We start from the raw sequence: 18,562 nt of genomic DNA, 5'->3' as shown, positions 1-18,562 counted from the left end.
GACACTGGAGAGCCAGTGACAGGAGACCTGGGCATGCAAGTATTGCTCGCACGGCTTTGCCCTATCCACGTTGAATGCTTCTGATGCCCGTCTTCATACGTAGCTTTATCCTAAACATTCCTTTAATTTTGTTAGTGCATTTTGAAATAAAAACTATTTAAAAAATCTCTCTCTTCGATCCAGAATCTCAAGTACCTCCAGCTTCATTCAACAGGTTTGTCTAATGTTTGTGCCTCAGGGACCCAAAGATGCGGGAAGAGGGTCCCGTGCCCTCTTGGCGCTGTGCAGGGAAGACAGGCAGCTACACGGATGACCGACGGTGTGTGTGCACGGGGATGTCTCACACACCTGTCCTGTGAGGTGCTTGCTGGCATTTCAGACACGCAGAAACACGTCCCCAAGCCGGACACCAGGGCCGCAGCAACTCTGGGGCTCGTGTTTGTGGCTCTGCAGAATTTTGCTGCCATGTTATTGGTATTCCTATCAGGACGTTATGTAGCCTTATCATGTAGAACTATGATATTTGCATTAAAATGGAAAATGAAAATATTGTCCAAATAGGAAGGTGGCCAAATCCTGTCTTCTATTATATGTGGATTCGGTTCAGTCCTGAGGGGTAGCCTGTAAAAAACCCGGGAACAGCCACGTGCCCGTAAAATCCACACTGATCCCGAAGCAGCCGCCGGTGCCCTCAGGGAAGGGGTGAGCCACCTACAGGATCGACTGAGCATCAGATTCAAAACCGTGTTGCTCCTTATCCAGCTGATAATTTAAGCACAGGCAGCCTGAAGACACAGGGAAAGGTCAGGTGGTTGGGTGGATCTGTGCCCGGTTCCGTCAGCCGAAAGCTGAGCCAGCTTTTGATCTGCAAGGAACGACCACGCATGCGTGGGTTTGTTTCCGGGCTCCCTACTCTCTTCCATTCGTCTGTATGTTTGTCTTTATGCCGGTACCATGTTCTTTTGATTACTGTAGCTTTATAATATATTTTGAAATCAGGAGGTGTGATGCCTCCAGCTTTGTTCTTCTTTCTCAAAACTGATTTGGTGGTGTTCATGGTCTTCTGTACTTCCGTATGAATTTTAGAATTGTGTTTTTCTATTTCTGTAAAAAATGTCATTGGGATTTTGATGGGATTGCATTGAATCTGTAGATAGGTTTGGGTAATATGGATATTTTAACAATGTTAAGTTTCAATCCACAAACATGGGATCTTTCCATTTGTTGGTGTCTTAATTTCTTTGCTCAGTGTTTTGTAGTTTTTGGTGTCCAAGTCTTTTACCTCCTTAGTTCAGTTTCTTCCTAAGTGTTTTATTCTTTTTGGTGTTCTTGTAAATGGGCTTGTTTAATTTCCTTTTCAGATGGTTTGTTGTTAGAGTATAGAAATGCTGCTGATTTTTGCATGTTGATTTTGTATTCTGCAACTTTACTGAGTTTGTTTTTTAGTTATTTAGACAGTTTTTTTGGTGGAGTCTTTAGAGTTTTCAGTATATAAGATCATGTTATCGGTACACAGCGACGGTTTTATTTCTTCCTTTCCGCTTTGGGTGTGTTTTCTTTCTTTTTTATTGTATTTTATTTTCTACCTGCCTGCTCTGGCTGGGACGGCCAGTGCTGTGGTAAATAGAAGTGGTGAGAGTGGGCACCCTCGCCTTGTTCCTGATCTTAAAGGAAAGGCTTTCAGTTTTTCACTGTTTAGTATGACGTTAACTGTGGGCTTTTCATATATGGCCTTTGTTATGTTGAGGCACTTTCCTTCTATTCCTAGTTTGTTGAGAGGTTTTTTCATGAAAGAGTGTTGAATTTTGTCAGTTGCCTTTTTTTGCATCTGTTGAGATGACCATGTGATTTTTATCCTTTGTTCAGTTAATGTGGTGTATCACGTTAGTTGACTTTCGTTTGTGGAACCATCCTTGCGTTCCATGGGTAAATCCCACGTGGTCCTGGCGTGTGGGCCTTCTAATGTGCTGTTGGATTTAGTTTGCTAGTGTGTCGTTGAGGATTTCTACATCTGTGTTCATAGGGATGTTGGCCTGTAGTTTTCTTTTCTTGTGGTGTCTTTGTCTGGCTTTGGTATCACGATAATGCCGGCCTCATAAAATGAGTTTGGAAGTGTTCCCACTTCTTCAGGTTTTTGGAAGAGTCTGAGAAGGAGTGGCATTAATCCTTCCTTAAATGTTTGGTATAATTCACCCGTGAAGCCATCTGGTCCTGGACTTTTCTTTGTTGGGAGGTTTTTGACTATTAATTCTGTCTCCCTGTTAGTTATAGGTCTGTGCAGACTTTAATAAAATGAGAAATGAAAGAGGAGACACTACCACTGATGGCTCAGAAAGAAAAATGATCCTAAGAGACCAACATGGAAGTTACATGCCAGCAAACTAGATAGCCCAGAGGAAAAGGATACATTCCACAAACAAACCTACCAAAACTAAATGCTGAAGAGACAGCATACCGCTCACAAAGACGCATCACCGAGGGCAGTGCTGTGGGGGCTGGGAGAGCTAACAGTCCACTTTAATGTTCTAGGAAATGCAACCGTTAAGACTTAGTGGCACATACCTTGTTCTGAGGAACAAGGTTCTTGTTCTGAGGTTTTTTGGGGGGAGGGACTTGAGACCTCAAATTGGTAAAGAAGCAACATTCGAATAAAACGAAGTGTTTGGGTTTAATTATGCTTCCTCCTTCGTTGCGTCTCCTCATTTGGATTGTCGTCATTGAGCACTTCGAGTGGAATGTGCGAGAAGGAAGAAATGAGGGCTCCTACCTGCCCAGGATCAGGGGAAGCGTTTGGTGACAAGTTCTCCCAAACAGGCATGTTCACACGCCTGCTACGGGCAAATGAACCTCCAGGAGCTTTAAAGACAGACACAGAAGCATGTGCACGGTGCCAGGCCCGGAGTGAACTCGGTCGCTGCGCATTTCCCAATAACGCAAACACAGCGATGCCAGGTAGCCCTGGACAACTGCGCGGACCAGCAGTGACGTCGCTTCGTTCCAACTACTGAAACTTGGGACTGCCACCGGGATGTGCCATCTCCCCTCTCGTGTCCGTCAACCCACGGTTCCTAAAACTAGCTGGGCCATGTGGTGGCGCTCTCTCTCTTGACCACGTTGGGTAGTGGATGCTTAGCTGTATGGATGTGATTTTTTTTTTCAGTGCTGGAACATCCCCCCAAAAACCATGACTTTGAAAGCTGACTGGAGCTGAGATGGAAACGAGCACTTCAGTTTACCTGAGACCCTCAAGCCCCTCACAGTCTTCTTAATGGTGATCCCACACGTGAAAACCCACCCAACTGAACGCCCTGGCAGGCCTTGTTCCAGTAAGGGTATCGGCATGTTGTCCAAAGGCCTCCTATTCACACACCTCCGACAGTTTACACCCTCTGAACCAGAGCTCCTCACAGCGTAATGTACACACAGATTCCTGGGCATCTTGGTAAAACTCAGACGCCGATTCAGCAGGTCGGGGGGTGGCCTGAGACTCGGCATTTCTAAGCAACTCCTGATGGTGCTGACGGGCTGGTCCGCGGGCCGCACTTTGAGTAGCAAAGTCTAAGTGTCAGCCAGCGCAGGAAGCGTTCGTTAACCCCTGGCAGCTCTCAGTGAAAGTATTAAACATCCGTCTGGCAACGTGGAAATCTACTTGTGTAAGTGAAGACGACGATCCTCACTGACACACCTGTGCTGAGACTGCGCGTGCACGCACGCACAGGAAGGAGATATAGACAGATGCGTTTGGACTTGGGGTGACAAGGCTTTCAGAGAATTTCAACTTTAAAGTCATCAGATGTTCGTGCAATAAACGATTTTTTTAAAAAAGTACTTGATCCAGACAGCAGACTACTGGAGGGGACTGTTGACGGTCTGCTGTAAAAGGGCGCTTTAGAACTTCCTCCTTTTGAGAACCGTTCACGGTTCCACGAGAAAAGCCTGGAAGTTGGTACGATTCGGGTAGTAATGGGGCTGAGAGAAAACCAGCTCTTACCAGTTATTTGACAGAAAGCGATCCCACCAGCGGAGGGCGGTCCCCTTCATGGTGCCACGTGGGAGGGGAGCATTGTGTTCCTGTGGGGCCAGCCACCCACCTGCTCGCAGAGTTTGGTGGCGTCGCCACAGCGCTGTGCGGCTCTCGCTGGCGTTCTGTCCTGGACTGGCGCGTGCCTGTTTCCCCAACCCCAGCCATCCCGAAGAGGGAAGTGGTCCCGCTCTGAAGGCCATGCCCTTAAGTGGCAGGACTGTGTTCAGCCACGGAGGTGCCATCGAGTCAGCAGGGAGGTTCCCGAGGACCACTCTGAAGGGGGTGTGGTCCTTTGGGTGCAGAAGCTCCGGCTTATTCAAGACAGCATTATGTTGACTTCGGTCAGGCTTTACTGTGCCACGGGCGAGACCCCCAAGCTGGCGCAGCAGCTCTGACAGCCTCTCTCCTCACAGGTGCCCACCGTGTGCGGGAGGGTTGAACTCAGTGTGCTGGCTGGCAGGGCTCGACGTGCGCGTGTGCACAAGTCAGCTGAGGCTCGCGGTGGCACCCAGCCCTCTGACAAACCAGCGGGTTCCTCTTCTGGCCGAGAGAATTCGCTTGAGTTCCAAGAAAAGCTCCAAGTGCAAGGTAATCATCATAGTGACGCTGATCGCCAGGGTACCGTTGTGATATTTCCTTTCCGAAGTGCCCTCCTGTATGTGACCTGATTGCACCCTCACTGCAGCCCTTCGAGGCAGATGCCGATCTGCCCATTTTACAGACCACGAGACTGAGGCCTGTGGAGGTTCCGTGAGGCGCCCGGGGCCTCTCAGGGAAGACCAGGGATTCCACACGGCCATTCTGGCTGGAGTAAAACCACTTTTTCTAATCCAGAGACTCCTGTTTTTATTTTTTAATTACTGAGTTTAAAAACAGTAAAAGTAATAATAAAAACTCTCCTTGAACAAATAAAGAAGTCAAAACCGTAAAATAAACTGACACCTTCACCGAGGTTGTTTCCATAATGTTCTCAGTTCTGGGGTTCGAGCCGCAAAGTCTATTCCAGCTTCCCTTCGTTGTTGTCGTTTCCAGGCTGCCCCGCGCCTCCCTCGGAGCCTGGGCTGTGCCCGTGGGTCCCTGCACAGCCCAGGACCCCGGCGTTGCATCTAGCACATGTGTGGCTGCTGGGCCCAGCCGGGAGCCTCTGGGCTCCGCTCTGAGAGTCAAACGGACTTCTGAGTGTCTGGGACGGTGTGCCCACAGCTTAGCATTCCTAGGCCCGGAATACAAACCCGCTTGACCCTCCCTCCGAGAGCCCTAACACGAGCCCGGGTAGCAGAGCTGAGTCAATGGCAGGGACGTGCCCCGCTGTCCCCGTCAGAGCCTGGGAGGGTCCACGGCTGAGGGCACCCACGGGAGAGGGCAGGGTCTTGGGCGGTGACTGGAGAGGTTGCTCAGGGACCCAGAGGTGGCACACATCATCATTTTATGGTTAACATCATTAACATTAGCTTTTTAGTAGTAATAATGATGGTAGTAGTAATAATAATATGAGATGCTAGCTGACTTCAACTCACCTGGTTGTCCTGAGGCAGCTTGCACAACTCCAGGAGGACCAGTTTCTGCTGCCTCACAAACCCACACACGTCCCCGATGGTGGCCGGGTCCCAGGGGTCATGGGGCTGGGGGACGAAGGCTGAAAGGGGAGGAGAAAGGGGTTGGGCCTCAACCTGGCGTCTGCATAATGTCCACCAGAGGGCGCCACGAGACAGCAAGTGCCCACACACACTCGGGTCACAGAAACATTCCTGCACAGTTGTCCCATCCAGCCAGTCGGTCCACAAATATTTATTGAACACCTACTGTGTGCTGGCGAGGCCTCTGCCCTCAATAGACTTGAATATAAGAAACTAAATGCATAATTATGTACTGTGATTGGTGCTATACAAGAACAGAGCAGCTGGGAGAGGGAACATCAGGGTGGACATCCCACGGAGAATGAGGAATCTGGGAAGGGGAGGGGGAGGGAAGAGCTGTGCAAAGGCCCTGGGGCAGGGAAGGGCTAGGTGAGTTGCCGTACACCCACCATAAGCAGTGATTTTTAGTCTCTTTAACGTCAACTTGGAGTTGGAGCTGGTTAAAAACAGAGAATGCTGGGGTTAGAAGAGCCGGCCAGGCTCACACGCTCAGCCTCCAGGGCTCAGAGAAGGTGCTGAGGGGTTGACACGCACATATACACTAAGGGTCACCGGCCGGGTGGGGCGGAGACTTATCTGAAGTTGATTTCTTAGAATGGGCCAGCCATCTTCCCCAAAGCCCGGGAGCAAAGCAGACGGACTTCTGAAGACCAGCGACTTCAAGGACATTCCCCTCCTGGTGGGTTCTTAGGGGCCCTCAGGTGGGAACGCTGAGGACGGTGGGAGCAGGGTGGCATCTGATGTGGGAAGGGGGCGGTGGGGGTGGGGGTTCCGGTGGCCAGGAGGTGTCTGCGCATGGCTTTCTCTGGCCCTGGCCTGGGTGAGACCCAGCCATCTGGGCACAGGGGGTCACAGCTACTGGTTGGGTGGCCTTGAAGGCTGCTGGTGAGGGCTTCTGCTCAGCGCCCCAGAAAGCTTGGGGACCAGGCGGCCTCCATGAGGGTTACTCAGTGGACAGTGTGGCTCTCGGACTGAGTGGCCATGAGACACGGTGGCAAGAGCCAGACAGACATGGCTACAAGTCCCATCCCTGCCACCTCCCAGCTGTGTGACCTGGGGCAAGCACCTTCACGTCTCTGTGCCTCAGTTTCCTCCTCTGTAAAATGGCACGAGAACAATTCCTGCCTCGTGCAGCCATTGGGAAGATTAGAAGGGACGGACCATAAAGGGCTGGCCGGGGTGCTCGGCACACAGTAGGCACTCAAGAAACTGTAGTGAGGACGGTGAGCTGTGCTGGCGGAGGGCTTTGCAGCTGGGGCAAGAGCTCAAGCCAGACCCGACATGCAGAGGGCGGTCGGCTTCCTCATCCGTCTTGTTTGCCCTTTTCTTGTTTTCTCTGGCCTGACACGGTGTCCTCAGTTAAGATGGTCTTGCAGGGTTTTTTTCTTTTTTTAAACCAACTAAAAACCAACTAAACAAAACCAAGTCCATTTATAACAAAGTCCCACCAGGGCAAACATTCGCGATCGCCCCAGAAAGCGTCCATCCACGGCGCGGAGCCTGCGGCATTTTACAAGGCTGCAGCTCGTGTCTTTGAAAACCGCCAGCGGCCTCGTGTTTGTCTGGGCCCGTCCCTCGGCCGGCAGGTACTTTTCCATCTGCCTCCTCCCTCCCGGCAGGGCCCGAGGAGGTGCGGGCGGCCGTCCCGGCACCTGGACGAGGATGGGCGCTCCGCCCCCGCTCATCCTGGGCAGAGGCTGCAAGCCGGCGGCTGTGACCTGGCCCTGGCCCCCACGGCGCTAGCTGAATAGCTATAGTCGGTCGAGTACATCTCCAGGTGAAGGGGTCTCACCTGGAAACGCAGATTCCCGGCTTCCTGGGGCCCCACCTCCTACCGGGCCAGACTGTCTGGAGTGGGCACGGCCGCTCGCCCCGGACGGCATTCACGCTACTGAGGCTGAGTTCACATCACGTAAAACTAACCGCGTTGAAGAGGTCAGCGGCGTGCGGCACCTTCGCAGCGTTGAGCAACCACACCTCCATCTCGTCCCGAAGCATCTCCATCCTCCCCAGCAAACCCCAGAGCCATCAGCGCCCTCTCTGCACGCCTCCCTCCCCGGCCGCCCGCCCGCTCGCCTGCTGGGTCCGCCGCATCCGGGCATCGTGAGCCCGCAACTGGGCCCTGCCGTACGGGGCTGGCGTCTCACTCAGCGGCTCTTCGAGCCTCATCCGTGCTGAGCGAGGGTCAGAACTCCATTCCTGTTCGTGGCTGAAGAACATCCCAACACGTGTTTGAATACATGTTGCACGCAGCTGCCACAGGTCACACAGCACCCCCAGGGCAGGACGGCCTTGAACCCAGCCCCGTGTGCCCCCTCTGGGCCTTGTTCCCGCCCCTGCAGGCCTTGCTGGCTCTGCAAACCTGTGGGCCACTCGGATGAGCAGCAGACATCCTCCTAAGAGCACGGTCTCAGAGGGGCAGCCACTGAGCCACTTATTGGCCTGCCCCTGCCCTAGGCATCACACACACACGTGCATTCATGCACACATATGTAGGTGCACGCATGTGTCTGTTGCATAATGGCAGCATAATGCTGTTTGGCGCTTTGCTGTGTTTCACTGAACAGTATGTCTTGGAGATCACGCCATGTCAGCGGGTAGAGAACGCCATCCTCTCTTGTTCCCTGCTGCATACTATTCCACTGCATGGCTGTGCCGTGCTAATGGGCTGAGGCCCCCAGGCCCCCTTGGCTCTGTGACCAAGGAGAGGGTCAGTGCTGCCAGCACTCCTGCCCCCAGCCTGGCCAAACTCTGGGCCTCACGTCCACCTGGGAAGGGAGGTCACATATGTCCCCTCTGTTTTCTTGGCCTCAAATCTTCCAGGGCCAGCACCTTATGTGCCTTCATTTTTCCAACACCTGACACAGCATTTGTACCTTGTAGTTGTGGAGTAGATGCTTGTTAATTGAATGAATGAAAACATGAATGGCTACTTTGCACTCATTGTTTAAGACCTGGCTCAGACACCACCTCCTCCAGGAAGCCTTCCCTGGTCACCCCCGGTGGGTTAGGCCCCTCTTCTTAGCCCATAGGCCCCGTACCCTCAGCACAGCTCTTAAGCCCGCTGGGTGTGATTGATGGGTGCTGTGTCAGCGGCCCCCACATCAGCCTCTGTTCCTCCTGGTGTCACTAGGAGTTGGCAGGACACCTGGCACAAGGCAGTGAATGGATAGCCAATGAAGGCTGCCACACAGTGAGGGAGAGCACGACGGCCAACGTCCTCACTGCCGTCATCCCCACCACATCTAAAGCACGTCTGACAGTTTCAGGTTCCACCGAGCCCTGTGTGGTGGGCAGGCAGAGGTAATCGCCCCATTTTCCAGATGAGGCAGCTGAGGCTACACGGTTGCTGTGTGGGTGAGCCGGCTGACCCCACGTCTCCAGCTCCTCCCCACTCTGAGCCTTGCTCCCACCTCCCGTCAGGGCTGGAGGGGGACACAGAGCAGACCATGCTGGGATCTCAGGGGGTCGGATGAGGTTCAGGGGCGAGGGAGGTGGGCAGCATCTCGCGGTGCCCCGGCCATCCCAGGGACACCAGCACGGAGGGCAAGGACTGGTGGGCCAGAAGGAGGCGAGCTTCCGTGGAGTTCTGCTTGAACACGCACTGTGCAAGCACCAAGGATGGGGGCCAGTGAGGCCCGGTGACAATGGGAGGAAAGAGGCTGGAGAAAGAACATCTGCAGGAGAAGCCTCCCCACCAGACACTCCCACAGCAGGGCCCCCCACCCCGTGCCCACCTCCCAAGGCTGAGGACCACCGTGTTGGTTCCGTGGCCAAGCTCCGGTTATCATTGCGTTCTCTCACTTCTCTTTCAGGGGGAGTGGGAGGGAGAGATGCACATGGTCACTATGGGCAAAGCTCTAAAGATGTTCAAAGGGCCGAGGGGCGCTGGTGGCTGGTTAGACAGGAACGCGTGCCTCTGAGTACGTTTATGCAAAGGGTCTCCCACCAGTCGAAGACTGGTCTGTCTTTGCCCCTCAGCTCTCCTCCTGCTGCTTTCCAGCGAGCGTTCTGTTTCTCCCAGGCTGGTTCCACGTTTCAGGCAGAACTGGGGACCAGGTAGAGGGCAACAGGGCCCACCGAGGCAGGAGGATACGGGACTGTCCCCTTCATTGTGGAGAATCCAGATTCTAGATGTGGCGATGAGAGAGCCAGCAAAGCTGGAGCGAGGACGCTCACTCTCATAGTAAAAGAAAGAGGAGGCGGCAGGAGGGCGCGAGAGGCAAAAAGGAATGCTGGGCTTTGGGGCGAGGTCCGGGGGGAATGGAGGAGGGTTCTGGAGTCTTTGCAGGACATAAGAGAAGAGGAATGGAGAAGGGAGGGTTTTGAGAAACAGAATCGTGGGTTAAGGGGTGGATTCCTTTCAATGTTTTAGAGAAATGCAAGTGAAAATCCAGACTCCTTATAATCCTTCTGGGTGGCTGGGTTACCTTCTGTGCATGACGCTCTAGGCTGGGCCGGCTGGGACTCTCGCTTATATCAGGGTTCCATCAGCAAAGCCCCTCTCACCACGAGGACACTCAAACCTCCTCACAGCTCGGAGGGGCTGGGGCTGCTGTTACCCGACATCGAAGACGAGGAAACAGAGAGGCCATGTGAGTGGCCCAAGGTCACACAGCTAGAAAGGGGCCAAGCCAGGACAGCTGGTTTTCCTGACTCTAAAGTTCCACGTCTCTTCTCCACCCAGCTCGGCCCCGGCGAAGGATCCTATGACCCTGAATCGTCTCTTTTTTAGAGTTTAATATTGCAGGCCAAATCTGAGTGAGGTTTGCTGTTTCCTCTGAAAAGTTTGGCCTGACCTCAGGGCACCACCGCCCGGTCATTGGCGAGAGTCCTCCGTTGGTGGCGATGGGCCAGCCGGCAGGCTGCCTGGGCACCGTCCAATGGAAACGCAGATAATTCGATAAAAGCTCTTATTTACCTTTGTGGCCAAAACACACAGGGCAATTTAGAGATGTCAAATATGATAACGCCCAGCGTGGGCACAGACTGGGGACGGGCACCACATGTCTGCCTTAGTGGAAGTTTAAATTTGTGCTTTTGGAGAGCCATTTGGCACTAGGAATCAAATGTCTGAAAGATGCCAAGCCTTTGACTCAGAAACTCCACTTCTAGGAACACAGCCCAAGGAAATAATCCTGCCCAGTACGATCGCTGCCCCTCGCCCCTTGATGGAGCTGAGACCAGGGCCCCCCCCGCCCAGTCAGTGGGATTCGCTGGAGCAGCTGTTCTTGCCCACACGGATTTTGCTTCCCCCCAAATGGAAGAGCATTTTGGCTGTTCTAATAGATGATTTTTTTTTTTTTTTTGAGGAAGATTAGCCCTGAGCTAACATCTACCACCAATCCTCCTCTTTTTGCTGAGGAAGAGTGGCCCTGGGCTAACTAACATCCATGCCCACCTTCCTCTACTTTATATGTGGGACATCTGCCACAGCATGGCTTGATGAGCAGTGTGTAGGTCCGCGCCCAGGATCCGAACCAGGAACCCCGGGGCTGCCAAAGCAGAGAGCGTGAACTTCACCGCTGCGCCACCTGGCAGGCCCCTGCTTTCTTGATTGAATAAGCTCAGGAAAATGGAACATGCTCTTCCCTGCAGGACTTCTCAGAGCCTTTCCTGATTGACATTGCAAGTCTCCACCTGGCAGATAGAGGACGCAGTGTTTCTGCACCACGTGCGGCCACCGTATTCGTTTCTGCGGCTGCTGTAACAGATTACCAACAATCAGGTGGCACAAAGGAACAGCCATTTATCCTCTCACAGTCTGGAGGCCCAAAGTCTGAAATCAGGGTGTTGCAGGCCCAGGCTCCCTCTGAAGGCTCCAGGGGGTGACCCTTCCTTGCTTGTCCAGCGCCTGGGCCGCCAGGCGCTCCAGCACTGTGGCCTCTGCTCGTCCTCACGTTTGTGTCCCCTCTGTGTCTGTGCCCAAATTCCCCTCTCCTGATCGGGACTCCCGTCACCGGATTAGGGCCCAGCCCACCCCAGTAGGACCTCATTTAACTTGACCACACCGACAAAGACCCTGTTTCTAAATAAGGCTACAGGCTCCAGGTGGACACGAATTTTGAGGGGAATTCACCCCAGTCCAGGTAGAGAGACCTCGGAGGCCTCTGAGTGTGGGGCCCAGGAACCGATGGACGTCCTTTCCCAGCGTCCATCAGTCTGCCCCGTTGGGACAGACCATGGGGCAAGGGTGGGCTGGCAGGAGAGCAGTGGGGAGGCCACCTAACAATCCAGGCGAGAGGCGACCACATGGAGGCCGCGGAGGCGGGAGAAGAGGCTGCAGTTTGCTGGTGGAGTAACAGGCGAGCCAGGAACTGAACGTGAGACGCAAGAAAACGAGGCATTGAGGGTGACCTCGGGGTGTTCAGCCTGAGGAGCCCGAACACCGGAGGGGCCGTCCATGGAGCGACGTGGTCGGGAAGCGTGCTGTGGACCAGAAGGAAGGGACTGAGGCTCTGGGCTTGCGTGGACCTAGACTCTGAGCCGACCCCGTCACGCCCCAGCTCCAGTCCTCTCAGTTTCCAGAAAAAAGTCCTGACTCCCAGAACGGTCCATGACGCCCTGGTACGCTGGCCTCAGTCCTCCGCCCAGTTCAGCTCCCACACTCCTGTCCTGGGGGCCCTACCCCCCATTCGCACCCCAACTTTCTGCGCGCCCACTGTGCGCCCTGCAGGCCACACGTGCCGCCCCATCGACATGGGAGGCTGTCCATTTGGACCTTCAGCAAGCCACTCCTCCTCTCGGGACCTCCGTGTCCTCCTCTGAAATACGGGGTTTCAGGGCTCCAAGGTGGTCCTGTTGGCGGGCGCCCTCCCAGCCCCCATGGCTCTGCAGAAGGAGGCCCCTGCCCACACACGCTGTCCCCACGGGGCCTTCCCGGCAGCTGGGGCGCGCCCGCGGTGTTCTAGGAAGGAGTGGGGATGGACGTGCCCGGTATGACCCCTTCCTGGGAGCGGGTGCCTCTGTAGGGGCTGCCACAGACGGCGGGGTCTGCGCAGCGCAGGAGAGGCCACCCGGGTGGGGAGGCTCCTGTGGCTTTCGGTGGCTGTGCGCCTTGGGCTGGGCTGACTGGCTGGGCCTGGGGTGTCCTGCGGCCACAACCTCAGGCCTGGAGCCCGTTTGGGTTTCCACGGGGCCGAGGGCAGTTTATGTTCATGAAGCAGAGTCGTGTTGCCCGGGCTGGAGTCCCTCGCCGCCCACTGCTCCGTGGTCGCTTCTCAAGCTCGCCACAAAGCAGGCTCCCGAGCCACAGTCAACTGTCCTAATCTGAGCTCTGAACTTCCTGTGGGCCTCTCCCTCTTGCCGGGAACGCAGAGGACTTGGTCCAACATCTGGGCCGAAGGAGGCTGAGCCTCCTGGATGGCATCGGCTGGACTGGGCGGCGGAGACGGGGTGGTGAACTGTGAGGGGCTGCTTGGCAGGGCGAAGGGCTCCCGGAGCCTCGGTTTTCCCATCCGTAGAGTGGGCGTCACTGAGCACCATCCCTTCCTAAAAGGACAGCTTAGCCCCCAACAGTGAAGGAAGGACAGAGGCTGTGACTAAAGGCAAGTCTTTGAATGTGGATATGCTCAGCTTGAGGGGACACCTGCCGATTTTCTTGTGTTTGCATTGACTGCTAGAAATGGGCGACAGCAGGCAGTGGGTGTGTCAGTGTCCTGGGGCCGCCTTCACAGAGTGCCATAAGCTGGGGGTCTTAAAGCTGCAGAAGCTTATAGTTCTGGAGGCTGGGAGTCTAAGATCCAGAGGTGGGCAAGGCCATGCTCTCTCTGAAGGCTCCGGGGGATCCTCTCCCGCGTCCTAGCTTCCGGTGTTGCCCGCAATCCTTGGTGTTCTTGCCTTGGAGACATGCCACCCCAACCTCTGCCTCCATCATCGCATGGCCTTCTCCCCATGTGTGTGTCTAATGCCTCTCTTCTTGTAAGGACCCCAGTCATTGGATTCAGGGCCCACCCGAATCCACCGTGACCTCATTTAACTTGATGACATCTGCAAAGACCCTATTCCCAAATAAGGGCCCACTCACAGGTCTGGGGGTTAGGACTCGAACATGTAAGAGACACAGTTCGCCCCAGTAGAGTAGCCAGGATTATGGGGCCCCGGCCCTACCACGTCCTTCCATGCCGACTGCAAAGTGTGAGACAGGCTGAGCTGAAGGAGGATTCCGTCCTGGCTTTTCGGGAGTGAGGGGACAGCCAGGGACAGCTGGGGACCCCTGGGCTATCCCACCTCCCTCACAGCTGCAGTGGCCCTTCCAGGGAGCAGCCGGCCTGAGGTCGGCCAGCTGCCCGCTGGCAAAGCCAGGCCGGCACGAGAGCCTCGGTGCCGGGCCAGGGCTGGGCCATGGCCTGGGCTCCTCCTGGGACAGGAGCTCAGCCTCAGCCCCGGGCCGGGAGTCAGGCCCAGCCAAGGAGGCAGCGAGGGCGAGAATTCATGGTAGAGGAAAACCCGCACCTTTGCCTTCTGGATGGCGGGAGGCCTTGACCTTGACATCAGGGCCCCTGCGTGACCTCCCAGGCTGCAGGCACAGACACCACAGCAGCCACCAGCCTGGCCTGTCCTCTTGAAGGGGACAAGAGTTGGCTCACGCAGGCTGGCGCTGCAGGGGGAATGGAGAACATTGCCAACTCCAACAATGCATTTCCCAGAGAGGTGCAGTGACCAGCCTGGGCTCACACAGCAATCACTCAGGGCCAACATGAGAGGCCAGGGCCCTGCCTCTCAGTTCTGCCAATGAGAACCTCGTAGCCTTTTACCCCCCAGGATGGCACCTGTTGGGGGAGGTTCTTGCCCACAGAACAGAGGTTGACTTTATAATGGTTTTATAGTGGCAGCCGGGAAGAAAATCCCACCCACTTAGCAGCCAGACCTGCTGGGACGTCCGATGTTTGCGGGAAAGAGTGAGAGAAGTAACATCGTCTAAACACCGACCACGTGCCCAGTGTCACCCACACACTCACGGTCAGTGTCACCTCCGCCCAGGGAGGAGTGACACGCCCACCTCACCTGCAAGCAGCTGGAGCCAGCTGAGGGTTCCTGTCCCCACTCAGGCCCCCTCGAGATGTCAGTTCATTCCACTGAGCCTCAGTTTCCTCGTCTGTAAAATGGGATCACAAGCTCCACGTCACAGGGTTCCTGAGGATTATCCCATCCCGGGAGGGAGCACACAGTAGGTGCTGGGGGAAGGTAATGGACTGATTTTCTAGCGCTGCTGGGAGAAACTTCCACAAACTCAGAAGCTTAAACAACACGTTTATTCTCTCACAACGTGCAAAAGTCCAGCACGGGCCTCACCGTGCTGAATCCAGGTGTTGGCGGGGCTGGCTCCTTCTGGAGCTGCCGGGGGACGATTTGCTCCCTGCCCTTCCCAGCTTCTAGCAGAAATGCACGTTCTCTGCCTCACGCCCCTTCCTCCATCGTCAAAGCCAGCGACACGGCACTCTCTGACCCTCCTCCCATCGTCACGTCCTCCTCTGACCACAGCGGGGACAGGCTCTCTGATTTAAGGGTGCATGCGATTAGATTGCCCCCCACGACCCGCGGATAACCCGGGAGAATCTGGGCATCACGGGCCCTTAAGCGCATCTGCAGAGTCCCTCTGTCATGTCAGGTCACATACGCTCAGGTTCCAGGAACTAGGGCGAGGACACCTTTGTGGGGGGCGGTCATTAGTCTGCTGACCACAGGCGAGTGGAGTTGAACCCCAAAGAGCCAGGGAGGCCGAGGCTGGTCTTTGGCTGTTCTTTTTGCAAGAAGAGGATTCCACTAAAACCAGCCCATTCAAGGACTATTTCCCATCCTTCTGCTGTTTTTGACTCTCTTCAAAGAGGCCCTGTCTAGCCAAGGAGACTGGGCCCGGGCTGCCAAAGCTTTGCTTCAAAATAAACCCTACTAGGAAATTTCCAGGGCACCAGGCCCTTTTCTTCCCCCACAAACCTGCCTGAAATCCGAAAGCAAGCAGGCTTTCTTGGAGAAAGGACCTCAGACCTCAGGCTCTCCCGAGAATGGGGGTTTTGTTGTTGTTTGGGTGTTTATTTTCTTTTTTTTTGTTTGTTTTTCCCAGTCAAACTGAATAGCTGTTCTGCAGGCAGAGTGAAGCTGGTTTCGGACATCATCCTAACTCAGGAAAGGGTTTTACAGTTCTCGTCCTCCAAAGGGGCTGGTCTCTTACGCCATCGCGGCTGCATCCGGCCGGCTGCCCGCCTGCGGAGAGCGCTCGGCTGTTTCGCAAGCTCGGCACGTGTGCAGGGAGCGTGTTTTCTGCCAACACGGAGGCAGGCAAGTGGATCCCAGTCGCCTAACGCTCGGCATCTTTTGACTCTGGTTCATCCAGAAAGTCCCCCTGCACGTGGCTCTCTGTGGGAGGACGCGCGTGGAGGAAGCGCGTCTGTCTGCCATCTCAGACAGTTTCCGAGGACGGACGCCGTCTCACGATTTCTCCCCACAGTTCTGGCACCTGCGCTTTCCTGATGAGGAAACACGGTGGGACCCGTAGGGGACTTGCTCACAGTCGCTCAGCCCTTAAGTGACAGGGCTGGGTTTGAAGCCGGGTCTTCTGCCTTTCAATCGTTCCAAGTGACTGTGGCAACACTCATTCTCTGTTGTGATATTGCAACAGGATAAGAAATACATGTTTAGGGCCGGCCTGTTGGCGTAGTGGTTAAGTTCGTGCACCCTCCTTCGGTGGCCCAGAGTCTGTGGGCTCTGATCCCGGGCGCGGACCTAGGCACCGCTCGTCAGCCATGCTGTGGAAGATTGGCACAGACGTTAGCTCAGGGACAATCTTCCTCACCAAAAAGAAAGAGAGAGAGAAATATATGTTTGGTCTTTGTCCCAGGTTCCTGGCACGGGAGCTAAAACCTTTGTGATTTCCTGAAAGGGGTGACAGGAGCATCTTTGGTTGTTTCTAACAAGCTCCTTTCAACCGTACCCGAGTTTATCCTAATGAGGCGACTCTCAGTGGGTCCCTAGACGGCTTCAGCATGGGGGCTGGCTGCCAGAGGAACCAGCCACACGATGAGAGGGTTGGAACTTGCAGCTCCATCCTTGACCTCCAGGGAGAAGACAGGGGCTGGGGACTAAGTTAATCACCAGTGGCCAAGAATTAATCAATGGCGCCCTTGCGGGTGGAGCGTCCATAAAGCCCTGAATGGAGGCGTTTGGAGAGCTTCTGGGTTGGCGAACGCGTCCACATGCAGGGAAGGGTGGGGCGCCCCACCTCCACGGCGACAAGCTCCGGCGCTGGCACCTTCTAGCCCTCACCCCGGGCTCCTCTGCATCCAGCTGTTCATTTGTGCCCTTTTGATAATCCAGGAAAGGTAAGGAAAGTGTTTCTCTGAGTTCTGTGAGCCGTTAGAGCAAATTATCAGACCTGACGAGGGCGTCGTGGGAACCCTCGATTTATAGCCAGGTCGGACAGAAGTGGGAGAAGTCTGGGGCCCCACTACGTGTGACTGGAGGCTGAAGTGGGGCGGGCTCGTGGGACTGAGCCCTCAATCCGTGGGGTCTGAGCCAACTCCAGGCAGCTGGTGTCAGAACTGAATTAAGTTGTAGGACACCCAGTTGGTGTCCACAGAGAACTGGACGATTGCTTGGTGTGCAAAACCCCACACGTTTGGGATCCGAAGCATTCTGAGTAAAAACCAGATCTTAGTGGCATCTGTATTCATTCACGCATCAATTCCTTCAATGTTTAGTGAGTTCATGAGGTCAACTTTGGGCTGGTGATAAAGTGATGGACAAGAAGGCCCCTTCCCCACCCTTCCGGAACATACAGAGCAGAAGAGAAACGCGAGCTCGGTCCAGGGGCTCTCAAGCCCCCCACACTCCAGGATCACGGTGGAACTTCGAACCCAAAACAGCAGAGATTCTGACTCAGTTGGTGTGGCGTGGGGCCATCACACTATAATTCAAAACATTTCTTTTTAATTTAAGTATGTAGGAGGCTGGATAACGGCCCCCAAAGATGTCAGACCCTCATCCCTGGAAACCATAAATGTCACCTTCCGTGGCAAAGACTTTGCAGATATGACCAAGGATCCTGAGATGGGAAAATTATCCTGGATTGTCCGGGTGGGCTCTAAATGCAATCACATGTGTCCTCATAAAAGGGAGGCAGAGGGAGATGTGACCCACACAGAGGAGAAGGCACTGGGACCACGGAAGCAGAGATGGGAGGGATGCGGCCACAAGCCAAGGAGTGCTAGCAGCCCCCGGGAGCTGGAAGAGATAAGGAAAGACTCTCCCCTGCAGCCCTCAGGCGGAGCACGGCCTGTTGAAGCCCTGATTTCACACTTCCAGCCTCCAGAAGGGAGAAAGAATAAAGTTCGATTCTTTTACACCACCCAGTTTACGGTAACTTAGGGCAGCAGTCACAGGAAGCTAACTGGAGGAATAACTTCACACAGCTGTGTGCAAAGCTGAACCGTACAGCTTGATTTTTACTTGTGCATACACCGTATGCCACCCTGCAGATCAAGACAGACATCCGCAGCTCCCAGACGGCTTCCAGTCAGCACCCACCCTCAGAGAGAACCCCTCTCCCGACCTCTGTCGCCATAGGTGCGTTTTGCCTGTTCTGGAACTTCACATACACAGAATCCTACAGCGTGTGCTCCCCTGCGAGGTTTCTTTTGCTCAACTTAATATCAGTGAGACTCATGCGTGTGGTTGGTTTCCCCTTTATTGATAAGTCGTATTCCACTGTGAATATATCATAATTTGTTCATCTCTTCTCCTGTCGATGGCACCTGGGCTCTTCCCAGTTATCCGCTGTGATTAATAAAGTGATGGGAACAGCGTCCTACAGTCTTTTGTGGACATACGCGCTCATATATCTCAGGCACGTCCCTAAGGAGTCGACTTGCTGGGTCTGGACTGGGAACTTTCTGTAGCTTCCCGG

This window comes from Equus asinus, chromosome 28, assembly GCF_041296235.1.
Source record: "Equus asinus isolate D_3611 breed Donkey chromosome 28, EquAss-T2T_v2, whole genome shotgun sequence".
NCBI lineage: Eukaryota > Metazoa > Chordata > Mammalia > Perissodactyla > Equidae > Equus > Equus asinus.
Note: the sequence above shows the minus strand (reverse complement) of the source record.